Source organism: Dromiciops gliroides, chromosome 1 (genome assembly GCF_019393635.1).
Source record: "Dromiciops gliroides isolate mDroGli1 chromosome 1, mDroGli1.pri, whole genome shotgun sequence".
NCBI classification, from domain to species: domain Eukaryota; kingdom Metazoa; phylum Chordata; class Mammalia; order Microbiotheria; family Microbiotheriidae; genus Dromiciops; species Dromiciops gliroides.
This window is the reverse complement of record NC_057861.1, coordinates 109,017,698-109,032,979: the sequence shown is the minus strand read 5'-3', so window position 1 is coordinate 109,032,979 and position 15,282 is coordinate 109,017,698. Positions and strand designations below refer to the sequence as shown.

Genomic DNA, 15,282 nt, shown 5'->3' with positions numbered 1-15,282 from the left:
AAGAACAAGAGTTTTGGCCCAGCAGGGCCTGGGTTTGGTACTACCTCTTATGAGACTTGAGACAATCTGCTTAACATCTCTGGATCTCAGTTTCCTTAGATATAAAATGTGGGGTTTGGACAGGATGAGCTCTGGGGTGCTTTAGGGTCCTGGTCTGGGTATATCAACGGTATTGGCAAAATACCAAAGAATATAAAATCAGGACCCTACCCTCGGGAACCTCATTTGCTAGACTCCAACTGGGCCTCGATGAGTCTACCAAAGAGAGGCAGGCAGAGAGGATGGAAGAGAAAACCAGATAATGCCGACATTAATTGAGATATTATAATGTTTAATGACAACAGATGAATACAGCATACTGCAGCTTGGCGAGACCGGATGAAACTTACCTCATCCAGAAATACTCACGGGGCCACATATTGGTTCCTTTCCATGTTGTACACCTAAGAGTCTACTCGCTCAGCACTCATGGGGACTTTAGTACCAGAGAGAACCAAATTTTATTTCTGATCTTACATCAGCTCCCCCATAAATGAGACACTCTGCACCAGGCACAAATTAAAGTGATTAATGCTGCTTGTGAATGACAGGGGTACCATGGTGATGGGCACTTTACATATTAATCCACACAGAGGAAATAGTGCATTAGAAGTTGGGGAGGGAATACAGAGTGGGTGGAAAACAAAAGCCTGGGGATGAGGGAGGGGGCACAACAGAGAAAGGAAGTGATGCCACAGCACCAATTATCCAGAAGAGAAGGAAAAGGCTTTGGGCTGACTGAATCTAGCCAACTGCAACAGGCCACAATGACTTTGTTATTGGATGTGGACGATAGAAAACCATCAAGTGGCATTGTTCTGTTGTTCTAAGCTTCCTCATTTGCAGGCAGCTCCCATCCTACCCCACAGCAGGCAGCTAATGGGCATACACAGTCAGTTGGTCCATCTTGGGGGCAGGTGGCGAGTGTGAATTGAAAAGGCTGCACTGTCAAAGAAGGAGGAGGGATGAGAGGAAGCAGAAAAGGGGGGATGGGGGGAGCTTTATTCAGAGCATCCAGCTACAACAAAGTCACTGAGCATTTCAGCTTCCCATTTACAGACTAATGTTGTTGGAAGGCTAATTAAGAGTCAGACAAAACCACTGGACAGGAAAATGCATTTTGAAAATCTCAGCACGTGCCAGATCTGAAAGGTCGGGGCTATGCACTAAGAGCAGCAACATGTGGTCATTCCTGAAAGGATGCTTCACTAAACCTGAAACCATGGGACCCCGGAATTCAGATGCATCCTTCGCCAAAGCTTAGCCTCAATCGACTTAGGCCTCAGCATGGCCTTTCAGAGCTGCCATTAAGTAGTTCTGACTACACCCCTGGCTTCCAAGCAAAGAGCTGGTAAGAGCCACCTGGTTCTGCTCTAGAAATGAAGGAAATATTCTGTTTGCCGTTAAAGGAGAATTAATTTGGAAACACACACCAATTTTTCCCAGAAGGCCAATACAGCCTAAGTCTTCCATCCTATTGAGATTGTCTTAAAAACAAAAATGCCTCACTTTACAGTCCAAAATCCAACCCAATTCAATTCAACAAGCATTTATTAAGTCCTTGCTAAGAACCAGGCAGCTAGTTGGTTCACTGGATAGTGGTGGCCCTGGAGTCAGGTGGGCCTGATTTCAAATCCGGCCTCAGACACTCTGTAGCTATGTGACCCTGGGCAAGTCACTTAATATTACCTGCCTCACTTCCTCATCTGTAAAATGAACTGAAGGAAATAGTAAACCACTCCAGTATCTGCCCAGAAAACCCCAAATGGGGTCATGAAAAGTCAGACACGACTAAATCACCCAAACAACAATAAGATGCAGGCACTGTAGATACTAAAACAAACAAAAATGGAATAGTTCCCACCCTCTGTGAGCTTATATTCTACCTGGGAAGGACATAAGAAGAGTCAGATAAGTCTGGGTTGAAAGGGGGAAGAGAGATTAAAAGTAAGAAGATGCTTTAAGAGTGACAGAAAATATGGCTGGACCTGAATCAGTTTTTATTTTGAAAATCAGCTAGACTTTTTACAAGAACATATGGAACTATGGTAACTTCAGAAACTACCACTAATTCTGGAAGCAGGAAAATTATTAAAATTAGGTCCTTGCCACATACCATACCTTAGATACTTTTCTTTTAACTTCTAAATTAGGGACTATTCATGTAAGAAAGGGGTAGTAATATCAGGAAACAAGGGGCATAGGCTGTTGCATGCTACTACCGATTCTTGCTGAAACACAAAGCGTGAACACAGGTGTGGTTTAAGGGCAGTTTTTAAACAAGGGGAAAGGCCTACGTGTCTTGTAGGAACAATTTTTTCCTCTCCCATATACATAGAAGACCACAGACTCTGGGGAAGCACCCTTCCCCCAAAAAGGCAGCCCCAAACCAATCAATCCCTTTGTGATTTTCACTCAGGTACCTTCCAGGAACCAACATAAGATGGCTCAGTTTGAGGCTGTCAGTCACAATAATAGCATCTCCCGAAGTTCTTCAGCAGAGGAGTCTCCACCCCGACCTCAATGCCCAGAAAGCTGCACATCTTTGAACTGTTTGTTCAATCTCTGATCTCTTTACTGAGAGGACACAAAGTAAAATAGTAATGGAGCTACAGACAACAAAACAGACTCCCCGCAGGACATAATAATAACAATGGTGATAGCTAGCAAGCATACTTTGAATGCTTGAGGGTTTTCAAAGCATACTGCATATGCTAACTCATTTGATCCCGCAGAACACCGCCATGAGATAGGGTTCTCATTTTACAGAGAGAAAAAACAGCAGCTGAGAGTAGTTAAGTTACTTGTCCAGGGTCACACGGCTAATTAAATGTCTGAGGAAAAATTTGAATTCAGGTCTTCCTGAATCTAAGTCCCCCACTTTGCCCATTGTACCACCAAGCTGCTCCTCAAACACTTCCTGAGAAGTGGCCGCACAGCCGCTGCTTCAGAATACCTCCACTGACAGAGAAACTTCTTTTGTGAGGCAGTTCATTCCCTTTCAAGATGGTTAAGCAATGACTTTCTTCTTCCTCTAACTACCAATACATAACTCTGTTAGGGCCTCCCAAATAAATCAGTTCAACCTTCTACTACCTGGAACTACATAGTCCATTCACAAAATAATACTCCCCACCGATAACTGTAAATTGATTGTTCATTTAAGACACCCAAGGCTTGGCTACGAAAGCTGAAATCTGGGCTACGCTGTCATGCAAAGTCGTAACTACTCCTTACCAAGATGGTGTACAATACTGGCAATTATCCTCAGAGTAGGCAGGAAACATCTCTCAAGCTTAGCCCACTCAACCCTGGATGTCTGCTTATCAAATCTGATTCACCACTTTGTTATTTTGTGAGCAGTGACACAATCCACCCGAGATATACGCTCTTCATGATACCATCTCTCACTTTTCTCAAACTAATATTTCTCTGGGAAAAGCTAGTTAATGAATACTGTCATCACCGCAATAAAAAGGAAACTGGATGATATTTACCACCCAAGAGGAATACAGGCAAGAAATAAGGAGGCCTGCTAACTAGATGGGTTATGACCATGTATCAATGATTACTGGCTAAAACACAGGGGCAAGGCCCCTTGGCAAACTCCAAGCGGCCAACCATAGCTGGCCAGCCTCTTCTCTATTCCTTTCTGCCCTCTATTGTCTGTCGGACAGGATACAAAAGCATGAGATTTCCCTTCAGGAAATCACTTTTAAAGACGCCCTCCACCCCCCCTGCTAGGTTTCTCTCTACATTCATTTATTTTTATCTCTCAAAGCCAAAGGCCAACGTGTTCTTACCACCCCCTTCTGCAGGGACAAAGGACGACACCGGAAAAGCAAAGCAGCCCTTTGCCATTATGTTTTTATGTCATGAAGCCATCTGGGTAAGTCTATCAGGGCCTTTTATAAATGCAGAAAATAATATCACTAGGATTACAAAGGAAACCAATTATATTGAAATAAAGATGCCATTTTTCCCCATCCAAGTTTGAGATCTCCTCCAATCTATCCACAGACCCGGGGTTGGGGGTGGGGCGGAATGAACCCCTCAATTAGAAGTCGAATAAACAACAATATGGTGCGGCACTTCATGGAACACACCTGGAAGGGTTGTTAAACACCCCACGAGGGCCAGCATCAGGTCCAACGCTGATTTTGGAGATCCCTTGGTAACAACCCTAGTATTGTACACGCAGTGAGTAAACGTGTCCAATTCAATGTGCAGACCTGTCACTCCCATGTTCAAGAATTGCCAGGACCTCCTCTAGGATTAACATATGAAGTCCTTTGTTTGGCATTTAAAGCCCTTTGCAATTTGGCACTAGCTAATGTTTTTAGGCTTACTATAAACTGGTCTATTTGCCCTTACATATATACTCACACTTAGGGTTCTCCTCTGTGCCTAATATGAATTCCCTTTTCACCTCCACACCTCAGAATCCCTAGTTGCCTTTCCTATAGTCTACTACTGTAGTAAAATATAAACACTCCTTAAGAACAGCCCAATAGCAGGGGAGCTAGGTGGCACAGTGGATAAAGCACTGGCACTGGATTCAGGAGTACCAGAGTTCAAATCCAGCCTCAGACACTTGGCACTTACTAGCTGTGTGACCCTGGGCAAGTCACTTAACCCCCATTGCCTCACACACACAAAAAAAGAACAGCCCAATAGTGCCTGGCATATAGTAGGTGTCCAACAAATGCTTACTGATACGCTGATTCTTTCAAAATTCAGCCCAAATGCTAACTCCTACAAGAGACCTTTCCCGATCCCCTCTTCCAGTGGCTAGGACCCTCCTACCTGAACTTTGTAAATATTTATATTTATCAATGTATTATCCCCTCGGCAGACTGCAAACTTCTTGAAAGCAAATTTCTTTCTTTCCTTTTTTTTGTCTTTGTTAAGCACAATAGGTGCTTAATTAATAGGTGCTTGTTGAGTGAGTGGCTCTATATGGGGAAATTCACCTTTTTTTTGTAATCCCTAGAACACTAAAATTTGTGGGCAATTACATTATTACGGTCACGCTTATTACTAGGCTTTCAAACCCACAGCTGAGGCTACTGCTCTTAAAAATCTCCAAACACCTGCAACCCCAGTTCTCCTTTCACCTTGACGGCCTTTCTGGAGGACTGCCTACCTCAGCATTGCATCACAGAAGCTATCTCAGCATGCTTCAAGCTGCCGTGTTGGCGAGACTGTAGCGGGCAGTAAGCTAGGTATGCCATCTGCCGCATGGGCAAACATGGGGAGGTCAGTCATCACCGACTGGCACCGTGTTCTGCATGTGCCTCCAGCCTTGGATCCAACCAAGAAGTCCAAGAATCTGTCTCCTTCCCCTTCTTTCACTCTACCAGGGCTACAAATTCCTTGGCTTCATACCTCATTCTAGGCAGCACTTTCCTAGAAATGATCAGAAGTGTATAAAAGTTCCTTGCTGGCACCGGATGAGTCTAAGGCACCTGTGCAAGGAGCAGTATGCTTATCCTGGAGGCCAGAGAGGACCGAAGGCTGCCCACACTGGAACACATTCACCCAAGGATACTCAACACCAGTATAGGTGGTGCACTCCCCAACATTTTGGGTTACATAGGCAATGTGGCACTTCATCTACCCCACCAGACAGACTTACAAAGAAGATTCAGTCCTACATTTAGGGAAAGACAATAACATCACTCCAGACTGACTGTTCTCCATCTCCCCTCCTCCCTCCCAGCTTTGTAAAGCAACAGAAATACGGTCTCTTCTACATTGTGCTTGTGCTTTTCCCCACTACCTGAAGCAGCGGTGTCGAACTCAAGTAGAAATGGGGCCACTGAACCATACATAAGAATCCTTACTGCCACATATTGCTTAGAAAAGCCACATATTCATATGATCTATGTTGTGTTGTGGGCAGCTAGGTGGCACAGTAGACAGAGCACCAGGCCTGTGGTCAAGAAGACTCCAAGAGTTCAAACCTGGCCTCAGACACTTACTATCGGTGTGATCCTGGGCAAATCACTTCACCCTGTTTGCCTCAGTTTCTTCATCTGTCAAATGAGCTGGAGAAGGAAATAGTAAATCACTCCAGTATCTCTGCCAAGAAATCCCAAATGGGGTTGGACATGACTGATAAACGACTGAACAAAACAATGTGGTTCCTCAGTAATTTTTCATTAAAGGATAGTTGTCTCAATTTGATATTTTTAGCTGATCAGCTGCATACAATCACAATGGTGGTGATGACAACCACCTTACAATCATAGAGTCTGTCTTTATAGTTTACACAGTACTTTCCCATTTATTATCTCATCCTATTTTCATAACACGCCTGTGAGGCAGACAGGGCAAAGAAGTATTATTCTTTTCTCTTCATTCTCTCCCTTAGCAAATTCATCAGCTTCCAAGAGTTCAATTATCACCTTTATGTAGATGATTCCCAAATCTATTTTTCAAGTCCATAACCTCTCTCCTACGCTCTAGTTCTCCCATTAACAGCTGCATGCTGGGTATCTCCTCTTGGATGTCCCATCAGCTTCTCAAACTCAAGATGTCTGAAACTCAACTCATCATCTTCCCCACCAAAAGGGTTATTTCTATGCAAAGTGGCACCATTCTCCCAGTCACCCTCAACTTAAAACATCATGGTTATTCCTGATCATTCCTTTCCTTCCTCCCCAACATCCAATCAAATGCCAGCCCTGCAGATTCTACACTCATATTAACCCTGCCTCCTCTTCTCCAAACATACCTGCCACAATCACAGCTCAGTATAGCATCCCCTCTTACCTGAACTAGTGTAAAAGCTGCCTATAGCTAGTTTCCCTCCTTCTATTCTCTCCCTTCTACACAATCCATCTGCCTTTATTTTATCTCCCCTTCCTGGAAAGAAGTTAGTAGGGCAAGTCAGAGTCACAAATGTGCTAAATCTTCAGAGACACGATTGATTAGCATAAGAATCCTCAACTTTCCAGAGGAAAATTTCTCAATCTGCCTGGGAATTTTATCTTGAGAGCTGGGAATTTAAAGCAGAAGATTGAGGACCAATTCTGGGGTCCTTGAGGACCACTCCATGGTGGGTTATAAGGGGGACAATAATAATTACAGTTAGGAATTATATTGCCTTTTAAGGTTTGTGAAGCACTTTACATATTATCTCACTTGATCTTTCTAGCAACCTGTCAGATAGAGGGTATCATCATCCTCATTTCACAGATGAGGATAATGAGACTGAGAAAGGTTTTTAAAAGACTTGCCTAGATTACAAGTCTGAGGCCTTTGCTATTCCAAATCCAGTGTTCTATCCACTCTACTGCCTATGTAGCTGCCTTGGCTAGCCACTAAAGATCCTATCAACTGTAAAATTCTGTGACCCCCCCTCCCCTTTTTCCTGATGAGGAAACAGATTCAGAAGTTAAGTGACTTATCCAAGGTTACATGGCTAATAAGCAGAAGACCCAGAATTTGAATTCCAGTCTTCTGATTTTATCTTCAGTGTTTTTTTTTCCCACAACAACATGTTGTTTTCCTACTTTGTATTTAATAATCCTTTTTAAAAATCTAATAGAAGCTCTGCAAACATAATAAGTAAGCCTAGCATGGTGGTACATGCCTATAATCCCTGCTACCTGGGGAGCCGAGGTTAGTAGATTGCTTGAGTTTGGGAGTTCTAAGCTACAGCAGGTCTCCACAGTGAGTGTGCCACCATGATGGAGAACTCCCAGGACTGAAAAACCACCAGGATGCCCTAAGGAGAGAGAACTGGCCAGCCTAGGTTTGAAAAACCAAGCAGGACAAAGTTTCCATGGCGATTACAACTGGAACCAGAACTGTATGGAAGGAAGGAAGGAAGGAAGGAAGGAAGGAAGGAAGGAAGGAAGGAAGGAAGGAAGGAAGGAAGGAAGGAAGGAAGGAAGGAAGGAAGGAAGGAAGGAAGGAAGGGGAAAGGGGGGAGATAGCAAACATAAATATAATGAGTAGAATTATAGTTTTAAAATTCTAGTTATCTTGTTTGGAAATAGTCCCTTGTGGAAATGGGGGAGGGGGACCTTTACATATCTGATGTTTTCTTCTTTTCACACTTCTCAAGGGGGAGAGTATACATCTACTAACATAGATACAGATTGTGATAAAAGCTTCTGACCTAGCAAACAAGCCTGATATTCTCCTCACCTTTCTCCTCTCTTCAGGGATATCTTAAAACCTTAACTTTTTTTTTAAGTGACTGTTGAGGAAAGTCTGCCAACACCTCTTAAAATGTCCTGATATAAAACTAGGATTAGAAACTCTTCCCTAAATTAAAAAAAAAAAAGCCAAGGTCTCCAGGTGACCCTGAGTCTGACACAGGTAACAGAATTCAAATATGCCAAATGCCAGTCATGATTAAAAACCATAGTTACCTCAAATCTGAGTTTGTATTCAGATATATTCTAATCTATTGAAGGAAAAAGAAAGTTGCCCAGGGTATGGACTCATTGCCCATTATCTCAAAATGATAATCATACAAATATATTAACTATCAGCATCACCAAAGAAACCATATTATTTTAAAAGTGTTTTAAGTACCTGATGTCAGCTGAGCTTCACAACAGTTATATGAGGTAGGAATTACAGGTAATTATTATTCCCATTTTTGTAGATGAGAACACAAAGGATGAGAGAATCTAACTTAGTCCTAGCCTCTTAAACTGTGGGTTGTAACCCCATATGGGGTTGCATGATAATGTGGGGAGGGGGAGTTGCAAAAAAATTTGGCAACAGTAAAAGGTTATGTGGGTGTGTGTATGTGTGTGTGTATGTATATTTTATATCTATATACCTGGGGTCATGCAAAAATTTCTCTGGTGAAAAGGGTCATGAATGGAAAAAGTTTAAGAAGCCCTGCCCCAATTTACATAGCTAGTTTAGGAGGCTAGATTCAAAACTACATCATCTTGTCTCTAAGACTGTTGCTGTATCCACTATGCCCCAACACATCTTAAAAAAAAGCTGAAAAATCAATAACAAACACGAGGTGCTCATTGTACAATGCATTGTGCTAGGCGTGAAGAAGACAAAGTTTGGATGAGTTTCTATCCTTGATGTCATGGAACTTTTCCACAGGCCAGATATCTCGCCAAGACCACAGAGAGAAGCTTGGCTGGAGGAAGCTGTGCCCAAACTTTTCTCTAAAGAGTCACATCTCTTCCGAGTACAATGCTACTTTGAAGTATCATTTGAATCTTAAGGTGAAGGCATAGTCTAAAACTGAAATAAAATACAGTAGGGCGAGTAGGGTTAGTCTAACAGGAACCGAAATGTATGCTTTCACATGCCAAACAACAACATTTTATAAAAAGACCATCATCTGAGAAAGTGGAAACCTCAATTTGTAATTTATTTCTGTTCTTGGAAAAAAATCAGCTAACAACCACAGAGACTGAATTTTTAAAAGCATACTCGGCGCAGTGAGGTGGTGCAGTGGATAAAGCACTGGCCCTGGATTTAGGAGGACCCGAGTTCAAATGCGGCCTCGGACACTTGACACTTACTAGCTGTGTGACTCCGGGCAAGTCATTTAACCCCAATTGTCTCACCAAAAACAAACAAAACAAAACAAAACAAAAAGCATACTCATTTGGTCAGTATTAGTGGCAGAAAAATCTGGAAAAATGGACAGAAAGCTGAGAGGCTCAAAGACATATATCCTGGGGCCCCTTTACTTTCAGGGGTTAAAAAAAAAAAGACTATCAGAATGGAGTATAAAGGAAAGGACGTCACATGAGAGACCTTGGTCACGGACAAACAAAAAACTCCTATCTACAGCCCTAAATTAATCTTTTCTTGTCTATCTTCATCTCAAATGCAATGGGGTTAGGAAAGTACTGGCTTCTAAATCTAATTCTTGGTGATGTTCTCAAGATAAACCAAACTGAATTAAATAAATGAGATAATATGAAACACTCTGAATGGAGAGGCACAATAAATTCAAGGTAATATTTATAAAAGCTCTGAAGTCAGAAAGAAAAATAACAGGCAGAATGGATTTTTTTTAAAATCTGAAACTGATGAATTTTCACCTTCTCTTAGCAACTCTTCCCTCCACTGTCACCATGGAAGTGAAAAGGAACAGTCGATGAGAAGATAAAACATTTATTAAGTCCCTACTCTCTACCAGGCAGCTCTATAGATCTGAGATCCTGCAAGCTAAGAATCATATAATTCTATAATAGTGTGTATAATAGTAATCTGTTAGTGAGACCACAACCAACCAGTTCACACCAACCCAGGGGAAATGAACAACACCCATATAATGTTGACTTGCTTACTATAATTACAACCAGAAGGAAATCTTCCCTGAGGTGGAAAGCATGATTCATCACCACTCTTCTGGGGTTCTGGGTTTTTGCTGTGTGATTCAGAGTTCTTCAGGCTTACACAAGTTCTCCTTTACAATGTTGTAGCAAATGTATACATTGTTCTTCTGGATCTGCTCGTGTCACTCTGCATCAGTTCTTCCAAGTCTTCCCAAGTTTCTCAGAGTCTCTCCCTTTGATTACTTTTTTCAAGAGTTGAGACAGACAGTTCCAGATATGGTAAACAACGTACAACATCATTAAAAAAAATGAAGCTGACCATATTTTAGACATCAACTGGTTACAGATGTAGTAGGAACTTGAGAAGTGGCTTTCAGTGTCCCTTAAAGCAAATGGCTACAGGAATTAGCAACTTCAGAAAAATAAGAGAAATATGAAGAGAGGAATGCTAATCGTGATCACGTGCATATTTCAAGAAGCTGTTGACTCTGAAAAATGGGAAATGAAAAGTAAAGAATTCAATGACCATCCTTTTTGTATGTGTTGTGAAATGGTCGCTGCCAAACAAAAGTAGAAAGTGCTCCACAACTACTTCAGCCAACAAATACTTAACCTTCTTGCCAAGGAAGGGTTATAGCAAGGGTCACACCAGTGTGGAATACAATATCTTTTATAAAACATATGGAGACCCCGGGCAAGTCACTTAACCCTCATTGTCCAGCAAAAGAAGAAGGAGGAGGAGGCGGAGGAGGAGGAGGAGAAGAAGGAGAAGAAGGAGAAGAAGGAGAAGAAGAAGAAGAAGAAGAAGAAGAAGAAGAAGAAGAAGAAGAAGAAGAAGAAGAAGAAGAAGAAGAAGAAGAAGAAGAAGGAGAAGAAGAAGAAGAAGAAGAAGAAGAAGAAGAAGAAGAAGAAGAAGAAGAAGAAGAAGAAGAAGAAGAAGAAGAAGAAGAAGAAGAAGGAGAAGAAGAAAATGGGGGGCAGCTAGGTATCACAGTGGATAAAGCACCAACTCTGGAATTTCAGGAGGACCTGAGTTCAAATGTGACCTCAGATACTTGACACTTATTAGCTGTGTAACCCTGGGCAAGTCACTTAACCCTCACTGCCCAGCAGGAAGGAAGGAAGGAAGGAAGGAAGGAAGGAAGGAAGGAAGGAAGGAAGGAAGGAAGGAAGGAAGAAGGGAAGGAAGAAAGAAAAAAGCACGGAAAAAAACCATTAGGGGAGAAGGCAAGGAAAGACTTCAAACAGGATAGCTTCAAAAAACAGTGAAAAGCAATTGAAGAAAAAAAAAAAGCCTGCATTAAGATACTTAGTGAAGCCAAGTCCTTCCAGGTTTGTGCTATGATGCAACAGAACAAAGAGATGCAAAATTAAATAGATCTGACAGTTTTTTATAGTAATCTGCAGGTCATGGAACCACACAATTTGGACATTATCCTCTTAGTTTTCTATGTGATGATCTACCTATCTCTCTATATTTGTATGTGTATAAATAAGTGTATATATATATATATATATATATATATATATATATATATATATATAAAGATACATGTGTATACCTATACACAGACATGTATTAGTGGAAATGTTCCAGAAGAAGATGAAGAACAGCTGAACCATACCAAAGGCACAGAGAGGAAATCTGTGCTGAAGGTAACAATTTTAAAGGCCTACAAAAGTGACCCTCAAGATACTTCAAAGCTGTTTCCAGACCTCTATAAAAACTATAAGAACAGGGGCAGCTAGGTGGCACAGTGGATAAAGCACTGGTCCCGGAGTCGGGAAGACCTGAGTTCAAATCTGGCCTCAGACACTTGACACTTACTAGCTGTGTGAGCTTGGGCAAGTCACTTAACCCCAATTGCCCCACAAAAACCAAACCAAAACAACAACAACAAAAAAAAACCCAAACAAACCTAAATCCTCAATGAAGAAATGAAAAGGGAATATCACATACAAGCTTTTATGAATGATTTTTAAAAATAACTGATAAGATTTTTAAGATGGCATGCCTGACAGAGTAGAGTATACTATCTGTCTTTTGTCTATTAATTTTTTAAAGTCACTTAACTTAAGAAGTGCATCCTTGAAAGCTCTCCTTAGACAAGATGTCTCCAAAATGTACATTAAAAAGATTCAAGACTGAGAGACACAACTGTGGAGAGAATTTTATTTAATAATTCATTGATGATTACAATCCGAGGAAGTGTAAAGCAGGTAGCACTGTGAAAGATGTCCTGTTCAAAAAGTAAAATCAAATATAAAAGCAATCCCTATTGATGCGAAGTTTCTCCAAGTGTTTTTATTCACTGAAGAGATGGTGATGGCTGGTTCCTTAAACTAGATTCCTCAGTGATTTAAAAACACAGCAATTTGGGGGGAAAAACTTAAGAGGGTGAAAATTCATCAGTAAGATTTGTTTAGCATCCATTTGATCTGTTACTTTTCTTTCTGATTTCAGGGATGTTATAACTAGTACCTTGAATTTATTGTGTGCCTAACCCCCCCCCCCCCAACCCCCGCACTGAATGAATTCATCAGAAGACCAAAAGTCATATTTTGGCTCTGCTACTCACTACTTGTATGACCTCAAGCAAATCATTCCCCCTTATGAGCTTGGATTTCCTCATCTGTAAAATGAGAAGGCTGGATTAGCTCACCACGAAGAACCTTTGCATCACTAAATCCTATGATCCGAGGACTGGAAAAACAAAGTAGATGAAAAATACATATTGTCTAGACTATGACAAGCAACTGTATGGCAATCTTTCACGTTAGTCAATAAATATGTTTATCTTGGATAAATAATGGATTTATCTTAGAACTGGGTACACAGAGGCAATGACAAAAACCACAATTAGGAAACTGCATGTTATTTTCAATGATTCCAAGCTGCTTGCTGTGACACAAAAATAAAAAACCCAAAAAGTCTTTTTAACATCAGTAGTATTCCAGTGATGTTCCGAGGCAATGAATCATGGAACCCCACTATAAAGTAAAGCAGAATCAACATTAATAATAACCCAAAGTACAATGGAGAAGTGCATCATAGGAAGAAGACTACAGAGCTCAGTATGTTACCTCAGATGATTTTCATGCAAGACACAGCTTTAAAAGACATTACCGAGGACATGTAGGACCAGAAAAGGAGATGAGTCACCACGTTCATCATTGGGATGGGAGGTGTTGTATTTAACTATTGTGTGCCCATTTTATCAATAATCCTCACTCCCCTAGGTTTCTCTTGCTTTATGTCCTTCCACAAATATCACATGATACTAGGACCATCTGGCTGCTTAAAACCATCAAACACAGGATTTCAGTACACACACACAACACGAGCAGAAACGAAGACCGGCGCTCTTTGTTTGAAAGCATGTAAGGATGATTATGTAGAAACACAGAAACAAAGATAACCATTCACGCTAAACAGGAAAACCTTATAAGCCACAAATGCATCTCCCTCCAGAGGTTTTCGTGTTTGGTGGATCAGGCTTATTCTTTCTCTTCCTTTAACAACCCCCCCCCCCCAACTTCCACCCAAATATTTCTTTTCAATAGCCATATTCAAACAAGGTTGTTGCCACTTCCTACTCCATGTCTACTACTGTTAAGTACTGAGGGCCTCAGGATGAAATTATGAAAGTGTCCATAAATTTCTCCTCTTCTCCCTCCTTCTTCCTTTCCCTCCTTCCGTCCTTCTCTCTGTCTCTGTCTCTGTTTCTCTCTCTGTGTCTCTCTCAGCAGCCTCCCCCATCTCTTTCTCTCCTCATCCCCCTCTCCCCTTCCTTCTCCTTTTCTATTCTTTCTATCCACCTCTTCCCCCACCTACCCTGAAATGGATAACATCTAGTCATTCAGGGATCCCTTCACTACCTGGGGCAGTAGCTATATCATCAGAAAAGTGGCTTTTAGAATGTACCTCGCATTCATTCAGAACCACAGCACCTCAGGGTTGGAGAAGACCTCAGAGGTCATCTATTCCAACCTGAATGCACACCAGAGCAAGAATCCCTTTGACATTCCTAAATTGCTTTTTAAAAAAAAAGAAAAAAAGTTGTCTTTAAACCTCAACACAAAGACCTCCAGAATTCAATAAATATTTATTTCTGCTCCATCCTGTGCCCCATATGGTGGCCTTCCCCCAACCCTGGTTCTCCAAAACCAACTTTGTAATAGAGATTAATTCAATAGACAGTGCCCCGGTTTTGCTTTAAAATTAGAAAAGTACATTGCTAACATTCCCCACTAAAGTTTTCATTCAATGTTTCAAGGGATGATGAAGGTGGTTCTGGGTTTCTCTAAGAATATACTGTTAAAAAAAAAAAAGAATATACTGTAATCCAACAAGCTCTGGTTGGGATGGCATCATGATAAGCCCAGCAACAGATTATACATCCGCTGTCAGAGTGGACCAGCCTGGAAAATCATGGGAACACATCACCAGAAGGCTGGAGACCAGGCAATGAAATTTGGGGCCACAGCAGCCCTGACAGAATTTTTTTTTTTAAGTGAGGCAATTCGGGTTAAGTGACTTGCCCAGGGTCACACAGCTAGTAAGTGTTAAGTATCTGAGGCCGGATTTGAACTCAGGTACTCCTGAATCTAGGGCTGGTGCTCTATCCACTGTGCCATCTAGCTGCCCCGCACCCTGACAGGATTTTAACCTGCATGCATGGACAGAATGCCCACATGGAGAAAATCACACATCGTTCAGACTACCAACCAGGACAAGGAAGTCAAGTGGTAATAGAGGGATCTTCCTCTTAAAAGGTGCTAAGTCATTGGGTTTAGAGAGTGCCGTGAGAGGTAGCACCACTCAGGTCCCTCAACTTTAGGTCTGGGAAGAATCACCAGTTTCTTTTGCTTTTCTTTCTCCAACTTTATCACAGAACATTTAAATGGCCTGCTCTTGACCCTCTCCACTTCTACTGCCAAGTTTCAGGTCCTGGCCTTC

The 15,282-nt window shown here is 41.6% G+C and overlaps 1 protein-coding gene across 15 annotated transcripts in view; it reads right to left on the bottom strand.

Annotated features, from left to right (window-relative positions):
* MTSS1 (MTSS I-BAR domain containing 1) overlaps window positions 1-15,282 on the bottom strand; it is a 236,854-nt gene that overhangs the window by 64,154 nt on the left and 157,418 nt on the right. The window contains exon 1 of one of the 15 annotated variants that reach the window (XM_043976377.1): window positions 390-411. The exons of the other annotated variants lie outside the window; for them this stretch is intronic. The gene's annotated coding sequence lies outside the window, so the exon portion shown is untranslated. Of the gene's footprint in view, window positions 1-389; window positions 412-15,282 lie in introns of those variants that run through there. 15 annotated transcript variants of the gene reach the window in all.